Raw genomic sequence first — 24,337 nt, 5'->3', positions numbered from 1 at the left:
TTCATGAGAATTGTCTACCGGAGATACAACAGCTACAGGAGCTGAGCTATTTGATTTGGGAATGAAGGAAAATAGTTTTGTTAGGCCAGATTGGTTGGAGGGTTCTGCAGATGGCGCCTGTTGAGATGGGACCGGCTGTTTGGGGCCTCCTCCAACTTTGTCAGTTAGAGAACTAAATAATGAGCTCATGGCATTTTTTACTCCTGAAATGCCCTGATCAGGAGTTTGTGATTGGGTTTCTTCTTTAGGATCTTTTGATGAACTATGTTGGTCATCGCCGAGAGAATCGGTTCTATAGCTTCCAATAGATGATAGCCTAGATTTGTTTGATTTAGGAAGGGAACCATACTTGCTCATTTCTTCTTCTTTTTCAGCAAGGTATTCAGAAACAGTTTCAACTAGACACTGGAGTTCATCCAAAGGGTCTACATATTCATCAATTGGTTCCTCTACAGGAGAGAGCATTGCCTCTGGGGCCCATCCTCCAAGTTTAGCTTTGCCAGACTTTTTCTCTCGAGGACCATGAGAATTTTCTGAGGGACAGGCGAGGGAATACCTGTCTTTATAATGTCTTGCGTTCTCCGAGTAATAGTCTTGAGCCATAAAGGCGATATCATCAATATCCTCCTCTGCTCCCATGGAGTAGCGAAGATCCTCAGAGTCCTCTAAATCAAAATCAAACCGTTTCCTCATTCTACCCTCTTGCTCTTTTTTGTATGCCACATAATTCTCCAAGGTGTTGTCTAGCTCATTTTTCGCCCACATCCTTGTCTTGTAGAGAAGGCCATTTTGGTATGGCCTGAGGCAGGATGTTATGCGCTCCTCTTCTTCCTGCATCTCAACTACCTGCCGCATAAATAGCTCCCCTCTCTTCTCACGGAGCAGTGCAATGTCAGAGGGGAAAGCCTCTTCTCTTTTTTTGTCAGCATCTGTACTTAGCAACCCTCCTGAGTCTCTTATCTTTTTCTTTCGCCGTCGATCAATAGTGTTATAACCCTGGGGGTAGGTGGGAGGCAGAAAACCACTGCGTTGAGTATTTTGACTGGTAGAGGTGCATGACGACTCAGGGTAGGGTCTTCCCATTCGAAGGATAACATTTTCTTCTTCATCATCCAAGAATTCACTCAACTGAGGCTTGCTCTGTCCTTTGTATTTGTTTTCCCAATCTTCAACGCCCATGCCAGAATCCACAGGTATAATTCTGACCCTTCCTTTCTGATTTAATGGTCTAATTTAGTTGAAATAAATTGATGTTACAAAGGGAGGGAAAGAGCATAGGGACAGAAAAGAAGCAAACAAAGAAGAAAAAATAAATGCAAACAAAAGTTAAGCAGAAAAATAAACAGAAATAAAGACGAGAACAGTTTCATGCAAATGTAAAGACGAAATTCAGATTAGCTAGCAATGTTTTTTAAGAATGAATTAGAAAAGCTTGGTTACAATGATAATGCAAAGAAAATTGCAATCATTAATCTAAAAATACCATAACATATATATTACTGTGCATGGGTATCAAACAGGATTTCTTCAGTGAAATGGCTTAACTATCAACCAACGAAACAGACCCTCATGACCAAAAACAAACACGACCGATGAGCTCTCCCTGGCTGTAATCCAATTTTTTTCTTTTTTCTGATGTAGAATTATCCGGATCAACTTCCTATCGTTCCACACAGGCTGATTTGCAGCAGTCTCACTGGTACCCATGTATTTTACAACAATCCATGAGTAAACAAAAGTACATCCAGTGCACTGGGACCATTATTATTGACCAAAACTGGCTTCAAAATAAAAACAACGACAGTATTATTCCTATAGTGAAAGTCACGCTCCTCTTTAAATTGAAAGTAATGTATTGGATTTATAATTTGAGTGTGATATGTGTTGTGACAAAATCCATTCAGCCTATGAAGTATGGATCCCTCTTCTTTTAACAAACCATTTACTTTGTCACAAAGGTAAAAACAGCTCACAGACAAACAAATAAAAGCTCCAGCCATGTTTGATTCTAGGTCAGATAAACTATTCAGAAGAAAAAAAAATGCATAATTGTTTAACCGCCTACTTTTGCCATTAGGCTATAACTCTAAAAGTGAAGGCCCACCGACGTATGTATTTTATTAAAAAAAAAGAGAAATTATATACTGTAAGATAACCTGATGTCTTATAAGGTTCATTGTTGAGATAAAGATAATTTCTGATTAATAAGGGTGTTGTTGGTGGCATTCTTGTTTCAAAATTGATTTCAGAGAGTGCTGCCTATGTGATTGGGACTCTGTGACAAAGTTAAGAGTTTCATTCAGAAGGTGTGTTTCAATGGATACTCTCCCTACCTGGTTGCTATCTGGTCCCTGTAGTCCAGGTCCAAACTGTGGACAGAGTCTGTGCAGGAGTCCGGGTGCTGCTGCTGCCGAGGCCCCATGGGATACTGGTGCATGGAGGAGTTGGGCTGAGCCGTTGTGTGGTAACGCGGAGGCAGGCTGTTACTGGTCTCACTGCGATAGTCACTGTCCCGGTCGTCTACGGCACTGTCCTGGTCATCCAGAGCTGCAAAAAGGGAACAGGGTATAAGTGAAGGAATCTCACCTGAAACATCTACAAGTATGCTTTGTGTGGCAACAAGCATTTAAAAATAAAATCCTCATGAACTCATGTCAAAGCGGAAGATGCCAACCAGTTCAAATGTTGTCTAAGTGGACACAATTATTTGCAGTTTATCAAATAAACAAAAATAAAACAGCATATACCAGGTTCAAATGAAGGGCAATGGGCATCCATTTTTTTTTTAAAGATGATATGGTATTTATACATACAAGATTTCCTGCTTAATGGAAAAACATTGAGCTTTATCTACGTTATCCTGAAAAAATTATGTTTTGATGTTTATATTGTACAACATGTATCATATACTAGTAATAATCATAAGAAAAGTACCTCAACATTTTTTAAAGTAACCTTGCCAAACCTAATAATAACCCTTAACCTTTTTCAAGAGTGAGTTTGGTGTGTACTGGAGGCGACAGCTGAGTTTATCTTTCCAGAGCGATAAAGGGAGAGTATTAAAGATAAACTGATTCTATTGATATCTCTTGGGAGGACAACAAAATGTCAAGGTGACATACAGTAAAAAATATAGTTTAGCAATGACTACAACCTGAACCTATAGGTTCAAAGATGCAACTGCAACGTGCACCCTTTAGGATTTGATAAGGGCTCCTGTTGTTCAGTATTATATCTATGTACAGTATTGCTACTCACTAAATGTCTACATTTCAAGGAGAGAAAACACTGACTTTCTGACATGTATCTTTCTAGGATGTGTCATAGAGCAATATTGTAAGTATTAAGGTAACATGGGTAATGAGAATTATATGACCGCAGCACAGAGCATAAAAAGGAAAACAGCGTAAGCAGGAAAAGGAAGCTGAAAAAAGAGGATTAGGAAATCATTGAGGAAAAAGTGTTAGGGTGGAATAATGATATAAAAATGCAATAAAACCTTATAGATTATATGTTATCGGGGAATGTGGGGCATTAGGACATGCAGAGGGCACTGAGGATTGGCCGGGGGGGAGAATTTGATCAAGTTTTGTTTACATACTCAGAGGCTCAGCCCATCCGAAATAGTTGCCTGGTGAAAGTGCAGACGTTACAAGTGAGAGGTACAGTCAGAGGAGGCAGGGGTTGTGAAAACAAAAGTGTCCCTGTGTTGTAATAGTGAGAGGATGAGGGAAAACCCCATCCGAGAGGAAGACAAACATTTGACATGCATAAGGGTTCAAAAGATAGAAGGACTCCATTGTAAGTCTTCATTTTAAACTCTGATTAAAGAGGATTTCAGTTCGGCAGAACAGTAAGGAAGTGAGAGGAAATAATATTTAAATCTGAAAATAGAAAGACGGAGAAATGGCTCTATCTAGAGGTCAAAAGGAGCGTGTGCACTCACAGCACTGGGAGGCGGCAAATGGCAGAGGGCGACTCTGAACGTCATCGTGAAGAGGATACTACAGAGGAGAGAGGGAGAGAAAACAGCATTCAATTTGTTTCGCATGTTGGCATATATCTATTATTTACGACAACAATTCACCATTACCACTCCATCAATATGTATAAAAAGGAAAACCAGTCATGTGGCATTAAAAGAAGATGTAGTAGACGAAAACATTCAGCACATCTTATAAGACATACAGAGTGATTATCAGTATGAATAAACTGATGTGCGGGGCTTTCTTGAAACAAATATGAATACAAGTCAAATCTTTTCAAATTGCACTTTACCTCATCATGGATCCCCATGGTATTGATGCGATCCAGCTTGCCTGTCCAGTACTCAGCCTCATCATCCGGGATGTCTACATAAAACACACACACACGTCACCTTACTGCTCATCATAATACACTAAGCCGCTTTCATTTTGTATGAGCCTGAACAATGACAAAATAAATATTGGCCGCCAAACTAAAGCCAACAGATTCACTTAATTGTAAACAAACGATTAAAATATGCTATAACAAAAGAAGTCATCATGATGTCCTATTATTCAGGGCTGTCATTCATTCAGCGTGGAAAGTTTCCAAAACAACTTGAACCTGTGTCAGGTTTTCTAAATTCTACATGGAGTGGTACATCTTACTTTAGGCCACTTTTGGCTAATTCGACAAAATCTCTTTCTGTGAGAGCAGCAGCCCAAAAAAAAAAGGAATTTCACAAAACGCAATGTATTCTACTCTGATATAACTGTATTAATGAACAGATCATATATAAAATAGTTTCTATTTTCATTAACTTAATCATGTTTATCTGTGTATGTTTCTGGCAATATTACTCCCCTCTGCCGGCTCTGTAATCCATTAATATTCTCATCAACAATAGCCCTCATACAATCCGTTAAAATATACAAATGATTAGATTGTTTTAAGTATTGGAGCAGGTCTTCTCACTATTCCCTCTTTGCAGGGGCATTTGCTGCTGCTCAGTCGACAGATGCACATTAAAGGCCACTCACACAAAGGCCAGGGCTTCAAAGACACACCGACCCACAGCTTTAATGAACGGCTGTGGTGGCTCAGAGAGTCACGATGGCCTCCTGCAACCTTGAAAGGTCTTCCTCTTGAATACAAATAAAAAAACACTTGGTGGACAGACTCCCTGCTCTAACTTTGATGATCACAGGGCTTGAGCTTAATATGGAGTCCTGGCATCAGAGATACTGTAGGATAACTGTGGTCAAACCCACAGAGAGCAGGAGGAGCACAGGGGACGACCACCCTCTGGATATAACTGAATGGCAAATATAGGGCAAATATATTTGAATGAAATTACTTGAAATTTTTTTTTTAAATGATAAGTCAAGCTAACAAGCTAATAGCTAATCAAGGAGGTGTCTGAGGTCTAGCATTTTCTTTGATCAATGAACATGAAATGAGTATAAATGAAGTCTGCAGGAACAGTATGTTGAAAATAAAAAGAAGGGGCATTGTAGGATGTTTGATTAAGCTAAGGGAAATGTCCCAGTAATACTCTCCTCTTCTTTATTTTAGCTATAAATAAACATATTCTTAATAGTTCCTTAATCCTGTTGGCCACAATGGAACAGCCTGGCGAAGACCAAATTATATTTACTGAACCTAAGTTAATAAAGGAAGATCTGCCATAAACGAGTCAGTGCCCTCATTTTAAGCAGACCAGAAACTTCTAATCCCCAGTGGAACCAGAGACGGGACATTAGGCGGTTGGACGAACGTCTAAGATTGCCCTGTTTCTAGCCATTAGTTGTTCAACTTAAGTGACCTGATTTAATGAGATAACGCTTTTGGTTATGATTTAATTTTGTTACGGGAGAAGGTGACCTTGTACTCTTCTTGAACATGTTGTTCATTTAGTCTTTTATTTTTGTATTTTAATTACAATGACAGATGCTTGCATAAGACTACAGGACACCAGGTTAGAAGATATGATTCATTTGAAAGGCAGTGCCCCAGGCTGGATAGCATTTCCTGAGCAGCGACTGGTGACATTTCAGCAGGAAACACGTGTGCACCTTTGTGTATATCATTGGATCACGGTTTGATTTGCCCTACGCCAACCAGAAACTCAAATGTACTTTTTATTATCATGCACCCATTGTGGTCAGAGCTGGTACTTAAGATGATGGGAAAAAGACCTGAACTTGACAACTGTGTCAGAGACTCTCATATCTCACCAAAAGGCAGCTCGAAGCGAGTGTCCAGCAGGACTCGATGAGGCGTTTGGTTCTTGGTGCCATATATCTCATCTGCCTTCATCAGGACCTCTGCGTCCAGAAAGAGCCAGTCCCCCGAGCCCTCCTGCAATGAAGACACACACATTGATATTGACATTTGGACAATTGGATCTTCTTAGTGTTCATTATTCTACTAACCTTCTGCCATCATTATCAGTAATCATAATTTTCAAGCATTATATCTTAGGTTTATATCTTGTGTTTGTACTAGTGTTTTTCTTTTTAACATTTGATGGAGCAGGGTGTACTTTTATTAGTTATTTTATTAGAGATGTGTCTGTTAGAGTGCGTCAGGATTGATCCCTTGTCTTAACTACGGGTACAAATAAAGAACCTGAACCTGATCTCACAGAATTTGTGCTATTTATATTGTGTATGGGTGCATATGCGTACTGTTAGAAATTAAAATCAATGTTGATATGGCGTCATTTGAATGAAATACACTGTATTTAATTTAAATCTGTTTTATTCTAAAAACCAAAGATTCACACATGACCTCCGGTTTTCCGCTAGTGAATTTCGTCATTTCCGGTTAGCATTAGCATGTGGCGAAATGCTACATTTTCAAAACCGTGAATTGAAGGTGAAATTACGTGATGTTGTACACTAAACACACTGGGATTATCACTCATTTATTGACGCTGAATAACGTTTATCAAGGAATGTCTAAATAACCACAGACACCAGAATGATGTAATTTAGCAACAGAAAAAGGCAGGAATTGCATTGGACACGCCCCCCGACGACGCCGGCCAATAGGAGAAGACCTCAGATGACAACAGGAAGAGCAAGCCAAGAATCAACCTCTTTTCCCTGACCTCGGCTGACCGGACGCATGGGGAGAGAGCCTCCACTCGCAAATTTCATTTGTACATCACCGCATCTTTTGTGTAATTAAATGCTGTTAACTTTTTTATAAGCTTCCCTTGACTCTTTTCAGTCTGTCCTGCTCTCAGGGTTCAAGAATTACCAGAGGTGGGACCAAGTCATTGTTTTGCAAGTCCGAGTCAAGTCTCAAGTCTTTGCGCTCAAGTCCGAGTCAAGTCTCAAGTCATTGTTTTGCAAGTCAAGTCTCAAGTCTTTGCGCTCAAGTCCGAGTCAAGTCTCAAGTCATTGTTTTGCAAGTCAAGTCTCAAGTCAGGATGGGCAAGTTCAAGTCAAGTCCTAAACTTTGACAAAACGAGTCATAAACAAGTCATTATGTGTTTTTCACCAAATGTAATGACATCGATCAACAAAATAATACTTAATAATCAAATTGCTCTTTATTAATCACATTAATAATTTAATAATCCATTTTCTCTCTGCTGGTAAAGTAACGTGTGTTTTTCTAATTTAAGAGGGATCAGTAAGGTAAGGCTACCGTGACGGTTTGATTCAGAAGGAGTTTAATGTATAAGATCCCTGATGTTGAGGTAACCAGAATGTTTATTTCCTCTGTGTACAACATGTTATAAGGGACCCACAATCTATCTTTATGCAAGGGATAATGTGCAGCGAGGCGGGGAAAAGAACACCTGAATCTAGATCCCTCTGCAGGTGGTACTTTAAGTATATTTTGATGCTAATACTTTTGTACTTTTACTTGTAACATTTTGAATGCAGGACTTTTTATTGTACAGGGTTCCTGCAGGTTTCGCCAACTCAAATTTAAGACTTTTTAACACCTTTTTAAGACCACTTTGAATAGAATTTAAGACCTATTTCACGGCAATAAAGTATGAAGGAAAATGTATATAAAGAAGAAATACGTCCCATAATCACTTACAAAGTAAATGTATTCATGTTCAACATAAGAACAATGACTGAACACAACAGCGTAACAGTACAGAACTGTGTTAGCGTGTTAGACAAAAAGTGTGTATGTGTGTGCGCTTGAGTGTGTGTTAGGGCTGTGCAATTAATCATATTTTAATCGCAATTACGATTTTGGCCTGCCACAATTACGAAAACAACATAATCGGAAAAAACGATTAATAATATAATAATAATCTTGATTATTGCCATAATCGAGCAGCCCTAGTGTTTGTGTGTGTGTGTCTCTGAGAGAGAGTGAGCTATATTCAGAGCTCTGCTGCCTTGGCTACACTATTTCATCGTTGCTGTTGTATGATTGGTGTTTAGCTACGGTATTTAGCGTCTACAGCACCTCCGCTTTTAGGGTTGACGTAGACCCAAACTTCGCCCGGAGGTCCCCCGGTGTTGTTGCGGGAGCTGCTGCATTAGCTGCTGCTGCACTAGCTAACGCTACATTAGCAAACAAACACTAATTTATTTTGCAAAAGATGCAGCGGGCTTCAAACACGTTCCCTCCACTGGTTTCAACCAAGCACTAAATTAGATGTTTTCCAACCAAATGCGGTTGAACTTACACTTTCCCATATTTATTTGTAAGTAGATTCGAAGATAGGCTACATGAGCTGAAGCTTGGTTGCTAGGTTACTAGCTGGGTGTTCTCCAATAAGGGGCCGGGGGAAACAAAGTTAGTGATTACTGGTTCCATGTTGATTTAATTCAATACAAATTGTTGGGGGGAACTGAAAGGCTATTACCGTACTGGTTACTTTGCAGCCCGGACATTTCCCCCAAAACACATTTTGCAGTGGAAATGCGCCATAATGGCGCATTTCCACTGCAACGGGGTAGCCCCGTTTAAGCGTCCCTAAGCGTCCTCGCTCAGGCCTCGGGCTACCTCGCTGGCCGTCCGAGGCCGTGGCGCATTTCCATTACAGTTTAGGACCTGAGGTAGCAACGCAGTGTAGGCGGGGCGATCGGCTTTGTTTTTGTTCACATTTCGAGTTGTTCCGTCGAGCTCCCGCTGGATTTGATAATCCCCAATGAGATGTAGGAACGTCGTCACCTCCTCGGTCGACCACGGTGTGCTTTTCTTATTAGACGTAGCCATTTTTGTAGCTCATCCGTTTACAAAATGCTGTTTATAAAAATGCTGCAAGCTTGCTTCTAAATATATATGCGACGCTAGGGATGAACTTGCGCGCGATCTTGTGACGATTCTCTCTGACCAATCAGCAGTCGAGAGTGTTGACGTCACTAGTTCAGCCCTGGCCCTGGTCTGATAGAACCACGATTTTATGGGGCCGGGAAAAGAGGGAAAAAGTACCCCCTAGCCGGTACTAGGCTATATGGAAAGGCCACCAAAAACTGGTTTGGCCGCTTGAGGACGGTTAAGGACGCTTAAACGGGGCTACCCGCTGCAGTGGAAATGCGCCACGCTATCGCAACATAGAAGTACCTTTCAAATCCGATAATTTTTAAGACCTTCTGAATCATATTTAAGACCTTTTTAAGGCCTTAAATTCTGATAATCAAATTTAAGACTTGTTAAGACCCCGCGGGAACCCTGATTGTAACTTTTTTTAATTGTCTGAACTTCTCCCACCTCTGACAATAAATCCTGAGTGGTTACCAAAAAAAAACCCTGCTCTGAAGGTTATTTTCATTTTACAAATCCTGCACTCAGCTTTGCTTTCTCCAATATCATTGAAAAGCAGCCAGATGCTGCTTCTTTTTTTGGTTTTCGCTCATTTCTTGACTTTTTCCGACGCGCTTGCATTTAAATCCGGCTCCCCGTATCCCCGTCGCTCTGTGCAGCTGGCCTGTACCACTACACATGCTGTGCCCCCCACCCTTCTTTCACATAATGGTATGAACCTAGTGTGTCCTCGCATATGATTGGCCGCATGGTGGCCCAGCTAAATAAAGACCCGCCCCTGCCTGCAAGGATTCTCAGCAAGAGTAGGGGCGGCTGAAGATTCTGCTTTCCCCGACGGGAGTCTGCTCTTCTAGCGGCAGCTCGCGATCGGCGTGTTGGAGACCTCTGAATTAAAGTAGCAAGTCACCTCAAGTCAGAAGGCTCAAGTCCAAGTCAAGTCCCGAGTCATTGGTGTTCAAGTCCAAGTCGAGTCGCAAGTCTTTTGTGATGTTGTCAAGTCGAGTCTCAAGTCATAACATGTGTGACTCGAGTCTGACTCGAGTCCAAGTCATGTGACTCGAGTCCACACCTCTGAGAATTACTAACAGTACCTCCTCTGATTGTTGGATACCCTTCAGAGGAATCCATGATGTCCCCACCATGGTGTCCCAGATGAGGCCTTTGTTCCACACCTCGACAATGAGGCCGAGGTCCAGCTTGTTGATCTCACTGAGGAAAGATTCAAATAAAAAAAATGATGAAGCGTGAAGCGTGTTTATATCACTTTTTTAAAACCCAAGTGTTGGAAAGGTCAGCGCACTCAGCGGATAATAACAATAGTTGTGTAGTTTGAGCCCTTGTTATCAGAAAACAAGTTTCTGATCGCCATTAAATTCACACACAAATGTCTCCATAGTTACTGCCAGGCCCCATAACTGTCGATGACAAAGGCTACTTCCTTTCTTCGTTGTGTGTTAGCTATCATAATACATTCAAGCCTTGTTTTGTCATTCAACGTGCTTTTCAAAGGGCTTGAAAAACAGCTCGATGACAGCAACAAAATGGCATATCAATTTTGAAAGGAGCAGCGCTACAAGGGCATTTGCATATTCTCTCTATCTGTGGCACAGTTTATAGCGATTGAAGGGCCAAACAAAAGGAAGATGAGAGGAAAAGATAATCAAAGAGAGCAGCTCATTGAGAAAAATTAAGGGGGGGGGGGGGGGGGCTGAGTGTCCAGGTGCATGTTGGCATTTACTGTAGGCTTTCTAAATCATGTGCTCATTCATGCATATAATTATATATACAGTTAGAACAATATACAAATGGCATTATATATCATTTGCTATATACCATAATATATGGTTAAATGTATTTATTATTTCTCTATAATTTCAGTTGAAATGTTCAACATTTAAAAATGCTACATTTCATTTTCTAAGTATTTATTTCACACAGGAGTATACTAACTAAGGCTTTTCTGTGTTTTTTCATACGGATTTTTGATTATTGACTAAATAGAAATCATTATATATCCTGATATTGTTTACCCAAACATTAAAGAGGCCCTATAAGGCACATTTCTGGTTCATATTTTATATTTAGTGCCTCTAGTGACACATGTTTACATGCTTCGATGTTCAAAAAGGTATTTATAGGTCTAAGCCTATCATGTACAATGTGTAGCTAGCCAATAGAAGTGTGAGTGTTACAAAGTGATGTCACCATGTTAAGAAAGTAAACGAAGGAGTTTTAAAAAAAATATTTTTAACAGATTATACATACAATAAATACTTTTTTTCCCCCAACGAAGGGTGCTGGGCATTTGCTGGAAATGTAGATGAATATATATATGTATTTTTTTTGGTTTACATCATAGCTGACACATCATTAATGGACAGCAGAGCGATGAAGGTCTGGAAAAACAAACAGTGTAGCAATGAGCGACTTAACAAAAGACAAACAATGACACGCATGCAACAACGTGCCGGCTCTCTTGTCACCATAGATACCTTTCACGGGGAAAGTAAAACGAGGAAATTAAACCAATGAATTACAAAGAGGAAATGAACAGCAGCTGTTTAACAAGATACTCGCACAGCGTGAAAACAAAGACACCTTTCCCGGAGCTCAAAGCACCAGGTAGGAACTAGGCTGGGGACCATTCACATTAATACAAAAATATTCTTTTTTTGGAACGTGCCTTTATTTACATAAATGAATGATACTGATTATATAATAATATGGGATATTATGAACATATTGTTGATATTCCATTCCATTTTATTTATAACTTTTTATTTTACATTTAATTATTTGTTTTAACATTTGTATTGCACCATTACTTATTGTTTATATGTGTATTTAAATATATTTATATAAATAATATCATTTTAAAAAGGGAGCAACTGGCCAAACCAGTCCTATAAAAACATTCTGGTTGTAGTTTGTATTTTAGTGCTTGATGTCAGTGCAGAAGTTGCTTTCTTTACCATGAAAGTCATATTTATTGCAATTGGTGAATTATTAAATTGTGTCTTTGTTTGATATAACTTACAACATGAAATCCTGTTCCCAGCAGGGCTGGTCCCCCCGCACCGTGATCGTCGTGCTCTTGACATTCTGCACCTTCAGCGTCACGTAGGTGTTGAACTTGTCTGAAAACAAAAGGAAAAGAGAGATTATGTTTAAATTATAGCGAGGCATGTAATGTCCTTTGGAAAAGGAGACAATCGGAAGCAATGTTGAGCCCTTTCTAGACTATAAGCAATAAAGTTTGATGGCCATTTACGGAGTTCATACAATTGAAATAATAAATAATTGTCCCCTTGTTACGACATCTCTCTCTCTTTCTTTCCCTTCCCTTTTTATTTCACTGAAAACACAATAAATCCAATTTCAAAATATAGTGAGGTACACTTACTGACTTGTGTATTATTATAAGAGAAAATGAGATGAAAAAGCTCTACAGATGATTGGTACAGTAATATTTATCAGACAAAACCGGGCCAAAATACATAATTAAAAAAAACGTCAACAGTCATAAGATGATACAATATAAAGACATATATTTAAGTTGAAACAAACCAAAAGGAGACCTACGCACTTTCAAGTAATACTACATTAATATTCACCGGGGCGGGCTTTGTGTGGTAGACATCAGGAGATCCAGTGAGAGTGAAAGCAGATAAGCCCCCCCACCCCAACTAAGTCAAGCCAAGCCAGGCCAGGCCAGCACACTAACTCTTAATCTCCATGCAGAGCCAACCTCATGCAGCATGCAAAGTCTTGACTGCACAGTGAATACCATCTTCTTTTGAAACAACTCTATATCATTGCACTCTTAATATGGAGTGTGTCATAGAGGAAGAAGGTCCGCTGTTACCCGTGACCTGTTTCTGCTGCGGAAAGGTCTCCGTCAGCCCTGATAGCATCAAGACTAACATTGAAATTCAGTTCAGTCAAAGGTGAAGGCAGTCTTAACAAAGAAAGGTACAATATAATGGCGGATTGCAGGGTGTTGTAGTTATTAATTAGTTAAAAATCACAGAAAATTAAAATGTTGTAGCCTTAACATTTGGAGATTTTGGACCAAAATGTTATATATCAGAATATAAATAAACAATAATTGTTAAATGGATTTCCCTTTACATATAAAGGTCAGCATCTACACACATTCAAACACTGTTGGCCACAGCATCGGGAGCAACTTGGGGTTAAGCATATGCCCAAGGACACTGACAGCAGAGGCTGGAGATTGAACCACCGACCACCCAACTGTTGGACGACCCTCCTGGGCCACAGCAACTTTAATCTAAAAAATATTGATAAATCAATCAATGATGAAAAAAAGTGTTGTTTGCGGCCCTAGCTGGGACTGTTTGCTTTTGTAACGTGGAGTCAAGTGCCTGTCCGCGAGTGTGTAGACGATTTTCACACCCAGTGATCTCCATCAGCCTCCATCATGGCGGTCAGCAGAGCCACAATACCCATCCGTCTGCACCAGCTGTCAGCGCGGGGGGAAGAGGGATGAGGGGGAAGCGGAGGGCGGATTAGACGGCGCGTGACGCAGCCATCCCACTTTTCATTTCCCGCTGCAGGGAGAGGGAGCATCAACACGTGCAGGCTGATGTACCCTGTTTCACTCTGGTGGTTGCCAGCCCTGCACCGGGGGGGGGGGGGGGGGTCTTCCCTGAGACTCACACAATACAAATAAATAAATACGACCCCCTACCTGGGCACTCAAGCAGCTGGAGGAACGACTTACACTGAGACCCCGTCCACACGGAGATGAAACGGGTGTTATCCGCTATAGTTCTTTATCGTATGGAAGGTTCGTCCACACGAGGCCGTAACAGAGCCGCGGAAACGGAGCCGCGGAAACGGAGCCCTCAAACGATAACGCATCCCAAAGTGGGAAGGTCTGGTAACGTAAGGCTTGCGGCACCGTGTGTACGCCCTAAACGATCATAACCCCGCCTCTCCCCACCTCTCCTGCTCACCCCTGTGTCATTGCTGATGCGTTTCGCCAACAACAACAATGGCGGATCACAGGGTTGCGTTCGTGCTCCAGACGCTACTGACCATGATACAGATGTTAGTGCAAAATCTACAGCTCCTCTACCACAACGATCAGCAACAAGTGGACATGGAGAACTACATGAACTACATGTTGCTAAATCCACCGCAGAGAATAAACCGAAGGGCAACCAGGCAACCATGGCAACCATACTCGGGGGTCTTATTCGCTGCTTTTGGTGTATTTTGTGGCGGAAGTACAGCGACACTTACAGGCCCGGCATATGAACTACAGCGTCTCCAGCGGGTCGTGGACGGACACGTTTCTTGAGATGATTCCATGTGGACGCAAGACTTTTTAGACATCGACCTCGGTTTTTTTTCATTTTCGCCTCCGTGTGGACGGGCCTGAAACTCTGATCTTGGGCTTTGGTTCATATTGTATCACACTTCATTCATACTAAATGATTACAATTTTGTAAACGTTAAGATTTGAGAATTTTAACTATGGAACTGTATATAGATGAAATAACCAGATAGGTCATCCGTTTTGGCCTTATCCATTAAAAAGGCCCTAATAGTATCCCTGTAGTGTGTTATATAGGTTTTTGTGGAAATAAATGGTCTACAAAGGCTAAAATCCACTCCAAAAAGTTCCCAACAGACAGAGTTTCTCTCACACTCCCCCCTACCCTGCCTGAAACGCCTCCATTAGCCTCCTTTGTTCACTTCTGCGACATATGGATATCAATGCAACACCTGCGTTTGTATTGGATAGCGCTCCAACACATTGCACTTAATAAGGGCAGGGACATCTCTAAGGTTGATCAATCACAACAGAACTGGCCAGCTAACCAATCAGAGCAGACTGGGCTCTGGTTTCAGACAGAGGGTGAAAAGAGGTGCTGCAGCACAGGCAGTATGAGAAAAATAAAGAGCTTTTTGAACATTGAAGGATGTAAATATGTCACAGAAGAGGCACAAAATACTAATATGAACCAGAGAAAGAGCATAACAGGGCCTCTTTTAGGTTAAATACCTGATCGCTTTACAACACAAGCCAAAAGTCACAATCATTCAAACACTGGAGGAGTTTTTTCTCATTGGAAGCAATAAACATTCACACACACTTTTTTGGAAGGCATGACAGTTTGTCCCCATGCACATACAGAAATCCAACACTAACACACACACACACACAACCTTGGTCTGTGGGAAATAAAAGCAAGGCATCAGCTGTTCCTTTGACGACTGATTACCTGACCACCCTAAACAAAGATTTTCCTTGATACCCTGGCAACATTTGGAAACATTTACTTTACACAGCCCCTTCAACACAGTAGCCAGATAACTAAACCAAACTCAACTCTTGACACAATGTTACAATAAACATTTGACCCAGTTGGTTTCCTACTGCCACATATATAAAGATTAAATTCGGCTCTTAAAAAAAACCATGTTGTAAAAAGAAAACCTGGAGACGTAATACCGTCTAAAAGCATTGTCCATCCGGCAAACAGCGTGTGTGAAAGAAGACAGACCTAATTATTGTCTTGGGTGGACAGTAGGACAAAACACAGGCATTATTACAAAGGGAGCCTGGGGGATACTCAAGCCTCTCCCCTAATTAGATAGTGCATGACTTGTGTCACGTTTGGGCCGGCTACCATGAATAGAAGAGATGAGATAAGGGAAGAGGATGTATGGATTAGATAAGAGCCACTTAGCGGCTGTGGATCCTTTGCAGCAGGTGCTGTCCACAATACAGCTGATACAATCTGCACCTAAGGAGAAAGCAACAATAACTGTCCGGGAAGACAGCAAATATATGGCGGCACACTGAAGATGAAGATGTTCTATAGCTAAACATCAGATTTGGCATCAATTGTATGGAAAAGTATCGGTTCCTGTCTCCGAAGTGGGCACGGCCAATTGTAATTGTATGTTATTTTGCTAACATTAGATATTTTAATTGCTAAAAACATTTAGCATTGTGAATATTAGTTAGCTAGGGCTAACGTTTAACACTTTTCACAGATGGACTAACTTTGTGTAAGGTCTTTGTTTTTTATTTATTAAGTAGTATTTTTTCACTTATTGGTGGTGGGTGTGTTCACTGGAGCTTGGGGAGTGAATTGTTCTGTTGACCGCAATTTTTCACCGCTATTTCTATTGCAATTCCCATCACACTTTCACCACACTCGCTATCCCATTTAAGGGAGCTGCATTGAATTGCATTGTGCCTGTTGTGGAAGAATAAATGGTCAAACAAATGCAAGAAGTGGAGTGGAGTTATTTTAGTGTATCTTCCTTTTTTTCTACTACCTACAGCTGCCATACTTAGTTTCACATATTGAGACGGACAAGTCAAACAAATTGGTCTCAAGCAAAGTTTATTTTATCCTGATTTTTACTTCTCACAAATGGCATTTTAGAGTCAATGTGATGCAGATACAGAAAATGTACTGTCTTCTTTTTGAACCGTCTCTGGTAAAGCCGTGCCCATTCTGGATGTGTTGTAAACCAATATGAACTACTTCTTGCTTTAAAATGTACCTTTTATTTAGAGTTCTAAAAAAGGGATTTTTAAAAAATAGTGGATTAATCATTTAAAGTAACTTTTCATGCGACAGAAATAGCAGAACATGCTGTTTTACGGAAATGTAATTATGGAGATGTCCTGCCTTTCTCAGATGTATATTATATTGAAGTAAATATTGGGTTTTTGGACTAATCTACTGATTCAGAAAGACATCCGGTAGAGCCCTAATATTGTCCCTACCAGTTCCCTGACCAGGATCCACCACACATACCCCAACAGACATAGGAATGAATCATGCCTAACCCAACATGAGGTTAAAAGTTGGCATGGTATGAGTATCCTCATTGAGTGGAAAACTCATTCTGACATGTCAAAATGCATGACAGCACACACACGGTGTTTGCCCACACTCTCAAAACTCTCAAACAGTGCAAACACACACATGTGAGTGTGTTGTAAAGAAGTGACGATGCAGGCTTTCTGTCCTGTCCCTGTTTTGAGACAGTCCTCTCTCTCCCTGTGCAGCGGGACCCCGAGCCCTCAGTCAAGCGTCTTCATCCATTATTGATTGATGAGGAGTTTTCCCAATAAATTAGTCAAGGAAACGCAGGCAGTTGGAAGGCTGACATTTCAAATTCATACCTCTCATCAATATTGCATGTAATAGAAGATTTATTTCAGGACTATTCTACTATTGTTGCGACCGCCTGATGAGACGTTTCTCTGCCTTCAGTTCATAGAGTTATGGACCAAGCGAACAGTACAAGATGAAGGTGAACTAGAGACGGTTCAAGTTTGGGGAATATGTGGTTTTTGGCATCTTATGGCAAGAATAACCTTTAACATATTGGAATTCAAGTAGCATAAACTACTATTAGAGAGAACTATAAAAAAGGTGATGAGAAAATATTGCGAATTGTCTACATCTGGGAAATGCTTCGCTAGAATTGTCCGACATTTTGACAAGTTCATCTTCCTCTTTCAGGTTGCTTTACCGAGTCAGCATGTTGTTGCTTAGGCTGGAATAGCAACTTTACTTGCAGTATATTCCTCCGTAGTATCAGGTTTTGACAGAGGGCCTTGCACGGCATCTGCTTTTGAAAAACAGCCAATAGGAACTCTCTCGTTTTCTCTGAAATGGCCTGTGATTGGCCAGAGTCTCCCGTTACGATGTAGACTTTCTAAAGTCTGAAACCAGAGCTAACTGTAGATGCAGAATAATCCTTGTATAACTTTATGCCGAGAGGTTGTTATGACATTGTTGCCCATCAATGCCTAGAATTAGTCGCTTCACCTAGCTTTAAACTTCTTTTATTTTGGTAATGAAATTGAAAAGAGTGACAGACTATAAGTCCAGAAACAACTTGTTTTTAAAGGGTGCCAAAGAAAAAGCTTAAAATCTGTCTATCGGAAGGTGTGGCGAAGTGCAAACACACTTCCAGACCAGCCTTATGTAAACTTTAAGAGCTCTTCCATCAGACTTGGCTAAGCACCCGCCGACCGCCATCCAGAGCTGTTTAAAAAATTTAAAGACAGACAGGTTAGCGAATGTGATAGATAACATAATTACATCATGCTCATGCCCCCAAATCTAAGTCAAACAAGTGTCATTTTTTTTGTGACAAACGAACGTTTTCGTAGTTTGACGAGGCAATTAATGGCAATGATAACTGTTTAATATGGCTATCGTTTTAGCTAACTTACCAATGTGGCTAACATCTGCAATATACATTTTGTCAATAATTATTTATATTACTGTACTATTACATGTTAATAAAATATAAAACAAATTATATTTTATAAAACAAAAAAGTTGTTTGAGATGATGCTTAATTTTATTTAATACGAATTATTGTCATTTATTTTGTTTATTGTTCTCATTGTTTAAAAGTTTGTGTTATGGTTCTGGTGTGAAATAAAGCACAATAATTACATTTAAGACTGTTTCCCTTTTTTTAAGAAAAGTATCGAAAAATAATCGGAATCGCAATTCTTGACTCGGTATCGAAACCAAAATGTTGGTATCGTGACAACACTACTTCCAATACATCACACGTCTCTCAATGCAGAACAAGTTACGGTTATCAGAAGCAGAAAGGGATAATAAATAACCATATCATGTTAAGTCATTCATTCCTTGAGCCTGAGTAAACAGAGAAAGGCCATTACCTGACTGAGGCTAGATTAGGTGCATCTACACAGTTGGATATATATGCAATTTATATATAGATATATTGTATTGCAGTTTAAGCAGATAAGTGTAATCTAAATGGAAAATGTGCCAAGAAAGTAGTACAATACTAACGTCTTCATGATATCATATGAAAGTTAATATAGCTGCAACAGTTATTTTTTTATTTTTTTCGAGCATGTAAAACGAAAAAAGAAAATACAAATGAAACAAAAGATGATACAGACATGATACAGTACTATACAAATGAATGCAATAACAAAACGAAATATTTAAATAATAAATAATAATTAGAAGATTTATCAATAAGTTGGTAACATAATTACGGCCTATTTTGATAATGGATAGACAATTAAAGTAATTTAAAAATAGAGAATATGTTTTCAGCCTCTCAAATATTACGTTTTTCTGCTTTTCTCCGTTTTAGTTCATATGAAACCGAATGTTTTTGGACTGACAAAACTTTAAAAAATATGTTTTGCTATTAATTGACAATGTAAACACAATAAAATAATCAGTTAAATTATAACATAATCTGCAGATTAGTGGAAAATAAGGGAAAATAAGTAAATTATATGTTATTGTTCGCTGCAGCCCTAGTCCATTCATCATGATGTGGAATTGTTGCATATACAAATATAAGCTACATTCTGCAATACACACGACACATTCACAACCCCAAGTATTTGAATATCCAAATTTGATTGCTATTTCTGCTGTTGGAACAACAACCATAGATAACACGTGTACATAGAAATGTAAGCATGCTGGTCCTTTATTATTTCCAAAAAATTGCCTCTAATTTATACTACGCACTGCAAAAAGGCACAAACCATACAGTATTTAATTGTACATGCTGTGTTATCTTATTCCATCTCACATAATTGTACCTCCTTATTTCTTTTTTTCTTTATGTATTGTTGGGTTTTCATTGCCTACATGTTGTTGCTATTGTATTTGACGATATTTCCGCAGACTGGCTTCTCAATGCATATTTCTCTCTACTGTAGCATGTAGACAACAAATAAACAGTCTCACTCATTTACAGCGTGAACATAGCCTTGTTTTTCTAAATCTAATGCTGGACTGTACTCAACTTCATTGCCCTGTAGCAAAGAAGAAAACAACAACGATGTTTACATTTCGCCTTACTGAGGAGGGAGGGGACAGAAATCTAAAACCAATAACTCACTAAACCAATAAACAGTGCTGCCTCTGAGATCTCAGACTCAGACTTTTTATTATTTAGAAAGGGACACAGCGAACAAACAAAGAGGCCTGCTGTGTAATTAACTTTAATAATTATCCTCAGCAAACACAGGGTCAGGCGGGGACCTAGAATGAGAGTGAGTATCTAGCCAGAAACGTCATACGGCTTAGAGGAAGGCGTTATGTTAAACACACCACAGATTTGCTTAGGTGGAGAGTGTGGGGATTTGGATTTAGCCACCAACAATCTAAGCTCACCTGTGCACGGTTTTGACATAGAAGGACACCGGAGAACATAATGCAAAGTCAACCCGGGCCTCGCTAGAACTTGACTGATTGACCTACATGCGAAAATGGTTGCAAGTGGCATGCTTCTAAAAACGACAAAGCTAATTATCATTAAGTTAGGTGAGCCATGTAGGCGTCTGGCTTTATACAGTGCAAACAGCTGCATTAGTTAGGGTTGGCTGTGTACATTTCCCAACAGCTCAACACTGGGTCAGGGAGTTGGAGGTCTTTAAGATACGCCTTTATTTTTGAGATTCCCCTGGTGTCTCTATGTCTCCATTTCAATCACTGGGTTAGGTAGTCGGAGATTGGAGGATCCATTGTTCAGTATTGATTCAATGATCTATGATTTAAATGTATTGATTTAAAGGGAAACACATCGATACATGTTATCTTTACGATGTGTGCCTTTATTTTGAAATGTCCATGGCACAGCTGTGTCACTAGTTGGAGATTATAGGATCCATTGTCTGTATTGATTCAATAATATACTAAATCATTCATTCAAAGTAAAAAACATCCATACATATCATCGTTAAAATACGCTTTTATTTTTTAAATTCCCTTGGCACGTCTGTGTCAGCGCTTCCATCTAAGTGCAACAAAAAGATATTTGCACTTAAATTATAAGAATTAAGGCACTTTATAGTGAACAGGAGGCCTATTTTTATATGTTCATTTTAAATAGTATCTTGTTTTTCATTTAAATGTCTGGAAGAAAGCCCAGCTATAAAAATATCAAATCAAATGTTAGTTGTTCTCTTTAACAAATGGGCATAAAAAACAAATGGTATCGTGGTATACTTTGTAATATCAGCAAATATCTAGATTTGTCCAGATTGATTATAATATTGTGATGAAACTTTGGATAGACACCCTTGGTAGACGATGTCATTGAACATACAGTATGTCTCAAAGCAACACTAACAATCCTGTATAGCCATAGAATATGCTCTGGTCTCCCGAAAAATGAGAAAATGATCTGCACATAAAAAAGCTTCCTTTCTCCAAAATCAAGAGAGGACTTAAGAGCTCCGACAGCGTTCATGTAAAACATTTGAAACATTTAGATCAGGGGTGTCCAAACTACGGCCCGGGGGCCAAATGCGGCCCGCGGACCATTTTGAATCGGCCCTCAGCTAATTCAAAAAGTATAATGGAATATGGCCCACAAATGAAACTTGTGCTTATCTTATATTGTACTTACACAGTAGTACGTATGTGTTAATAAGCCCACTTTTAAAATACATTCAGTCAGCTAAAGTTGGAAACATTTTCTAACATATGTTATTTGATAAGAAAAAAGCCCAATAACTTATTTACATAACAAGCTTGAAATACACCCTTCCTATTTCTCCTTATTATAATCAATCTGAGGCTTCTGTCGTAAGGGATGAGCTGCCAACACTCACGAGCATCATTGACCTACATTTGATTGGTTTTGCTAACTTAGAACTGAACTTATGAGGCAATACACCTCAAGTGAGCGGCCCAGCCCTTCGTATATTTTTCTGTATGTGGCCCTCGGTGAAAAAAGTTTGGACACCCCTGATTTAGATGATGGGAGACAAATACAGTCCTGAAAAGTAGAAGAAGTTCCGATGTACTCACCTGGAGGTCCTTGGAGCTTGGCTTTTTTCACTGCAACACAAAACAAAGACAAGGTTTAGGCTCTTTGGAAATCAGACTTCAACCATTTTGAATTTCTTTAGTAGAACTTTAAGAGTTCAAGAACACTAGGACGCTGGGTACAATGTTAAACGTGGATTAAATAACAAGCCGGTAATGTATACATATATGGGGATGAGTAGTGTACAGTATCTCATGTTGTTGAAGCGTGACACATTCATTTATATGCAGAGAAACCGTGAGTCACAAAAACATCGAAGGCGATGTTGACGTCCGCAAAATGAGGAACACGTAACCTGCAGATTGATCAAAAATGGATGAGCCATTTGTTTTGGTGGGCAGCGTTACGTCAAAATGTAATTAAAAAACAAAAACATCCGAGAGATTTGTTGAATGTATACACACACCATGCCTTTATGATCATTACTCATGATGTTATCATTTAACTTGCCTTACTTCCCTTTCCCCATTACAATATTCTTCCATAATAACTCATATTCATTAAAGAACAAATCTTAGTTCTTTTCCCTGATACATTTGTAGATAAATATCCAATCTTTGTTCATGCATAAATGTCAAGTTTCTTCATGCCCAAAATAGGTTTGAGAAATTGATTTTCTTTAAAAAAGGACGCCTGATGCTTGCTTTAAGTAAAATATTTTAAATTATAAAAAACTATTTGGTAGTCACATTTTAACAGAGTTATTAAATAGGGCTGCACGATTTGGAAAAAACAACTTGCAATCGCGATGAGATTCACCATATTGGATTGATTGATCATTTTCTTAATCAAAATTCTTATATAAAGAATAAAGATATATCATTATTGTGTGATTAATTAAGAAGATCTTTGACAAACACATATTTTTTAAGTCTGTACAATACAATGGGATGGAAATATCAGCAGCTCCAAAGAACTTCATTGGTATATAACACATATTTAGCTCTTAAGATAAAATGGTGCTTCCTTTAATTTAAATATTGCACTTGTCCATATTGCGATTTCAAATACAATCGATTGATATTTATTGTGCAGCCCTACTGTAAAAATTATTATTATTTGACCCTAACATACCAACTTTATAGGTCCCATGTCATGCTTTTCCGTTGTAACACATAGTCACTGATGTTCCGCTGTAACGGTGGTGGACTCATCAGAGCACAGTGGCCTCACAGGGTGGGGGGGGGGGGGCAGGAGCTCCAACAAGCCGTGTAGGACAGAGAGTGAATACACATACAGAGATGCTGTATGAGAAACCAATGTGATTTTAGAAAATTGCACAATATAAATCTATTTTAGTAGACCTCAACAATGGAATTATGATCAGTAGAAATGGCCATGACATGGGACCTTTAATATAATCAAGGAGCATAAGCCCAGACAGCTATATCATAAAACACGACAGCTGGTAAACAAAAACAGAACAAAAACAGTGGCAAAAGAGCGCAAGGACATTAAACATTACGGGTATTAAAATAACAATACACATGAAGTATGGGTTGAAAGCAGCCTTTTCCGAATAACCTCAAAAAGTTATTAAAGGGAATTAAGTGGTTTATTTTTATCCGATCTTTAACCCCCTGATGTATGTATACAATAACGTTTATGGGATTGTGGAGCGATTTGGAGGGGATTAATTGTGATTGCTGTCGCAGAGAGATGTGTTCAGGCACATAAAGCTTTGCAGCCGGAGATGGCAGATGGACAGGGCGGGATGATGGGGGCACAAATGAAGCTTTCATATGTCCATGTAACATCGCCTGTATTCCCCGCATTACGTATTAAAACAACTACGCAGGAGAGACATATTTGTTTGTTTTACTTTCTGTCCAAAACATCACTCCTACGAAAATACACAAAAATGACTTTACAGCTAAAGAAATGTCCCTATAATGTTGTTTGACTCCAGAGCGCACCAAACTGTCATCCCTTCTATCTCCCCCTTTCTAATCTGTATCTCCAATAAAAAAGGTACTCTCTGGAGTCTGGACCAAAGAATACCTTAATTATTATTTATTTTTTACAAGAACAATGAGAACACATTATGGACACCCCGATAAGCCATTTGAAGCTTTAAAAAAACACTAAAAAGACACTAAACTGAAAGTATTTACTATATATATATACACACACACACACACACACAGACACACCTAGCTGATGCTTTTATCCAAGACACAAAAAGAAAAATGCAGATATACTTGCTTCAAATAAGCCAAACCATTGCGTGTCGGCGCATTTGTTTCAAATAAGCTTAACTCTT

At 39.3% G+C, this 24,337-nt stretch overlaps 1 pseudogene; it reads right to left on the bottom strand.

The window, feature by feature from the left end:
- The window catches only part of LOC117554908, a 75,700-nt pseudogene that overhangs the window by 42,413 nt on the left and 8,950 nt on the right, over positions 1-24,337 (bottom strand).

Source organism: Gymnodraco acuticeps, unplaced genomic scaffold, assembly GCF_902827175.1.
Source record: "Gymnodraco acuticeps unplaced genomic scaffold, fGymAcu1.1, whole genome shotgun sequence".
Taxonomy (NCBI): Eukaryota; Metazoa; Chordata; class Actinopteri; order Perciformes; family Bathydraconidae; genus Gymnodraco; species Gymnodraco acuticeps.
Note: the sequence above shows the minus strand (reverse complement) of the source record. Positions and strands in the feature narration are given on the sequence as shown.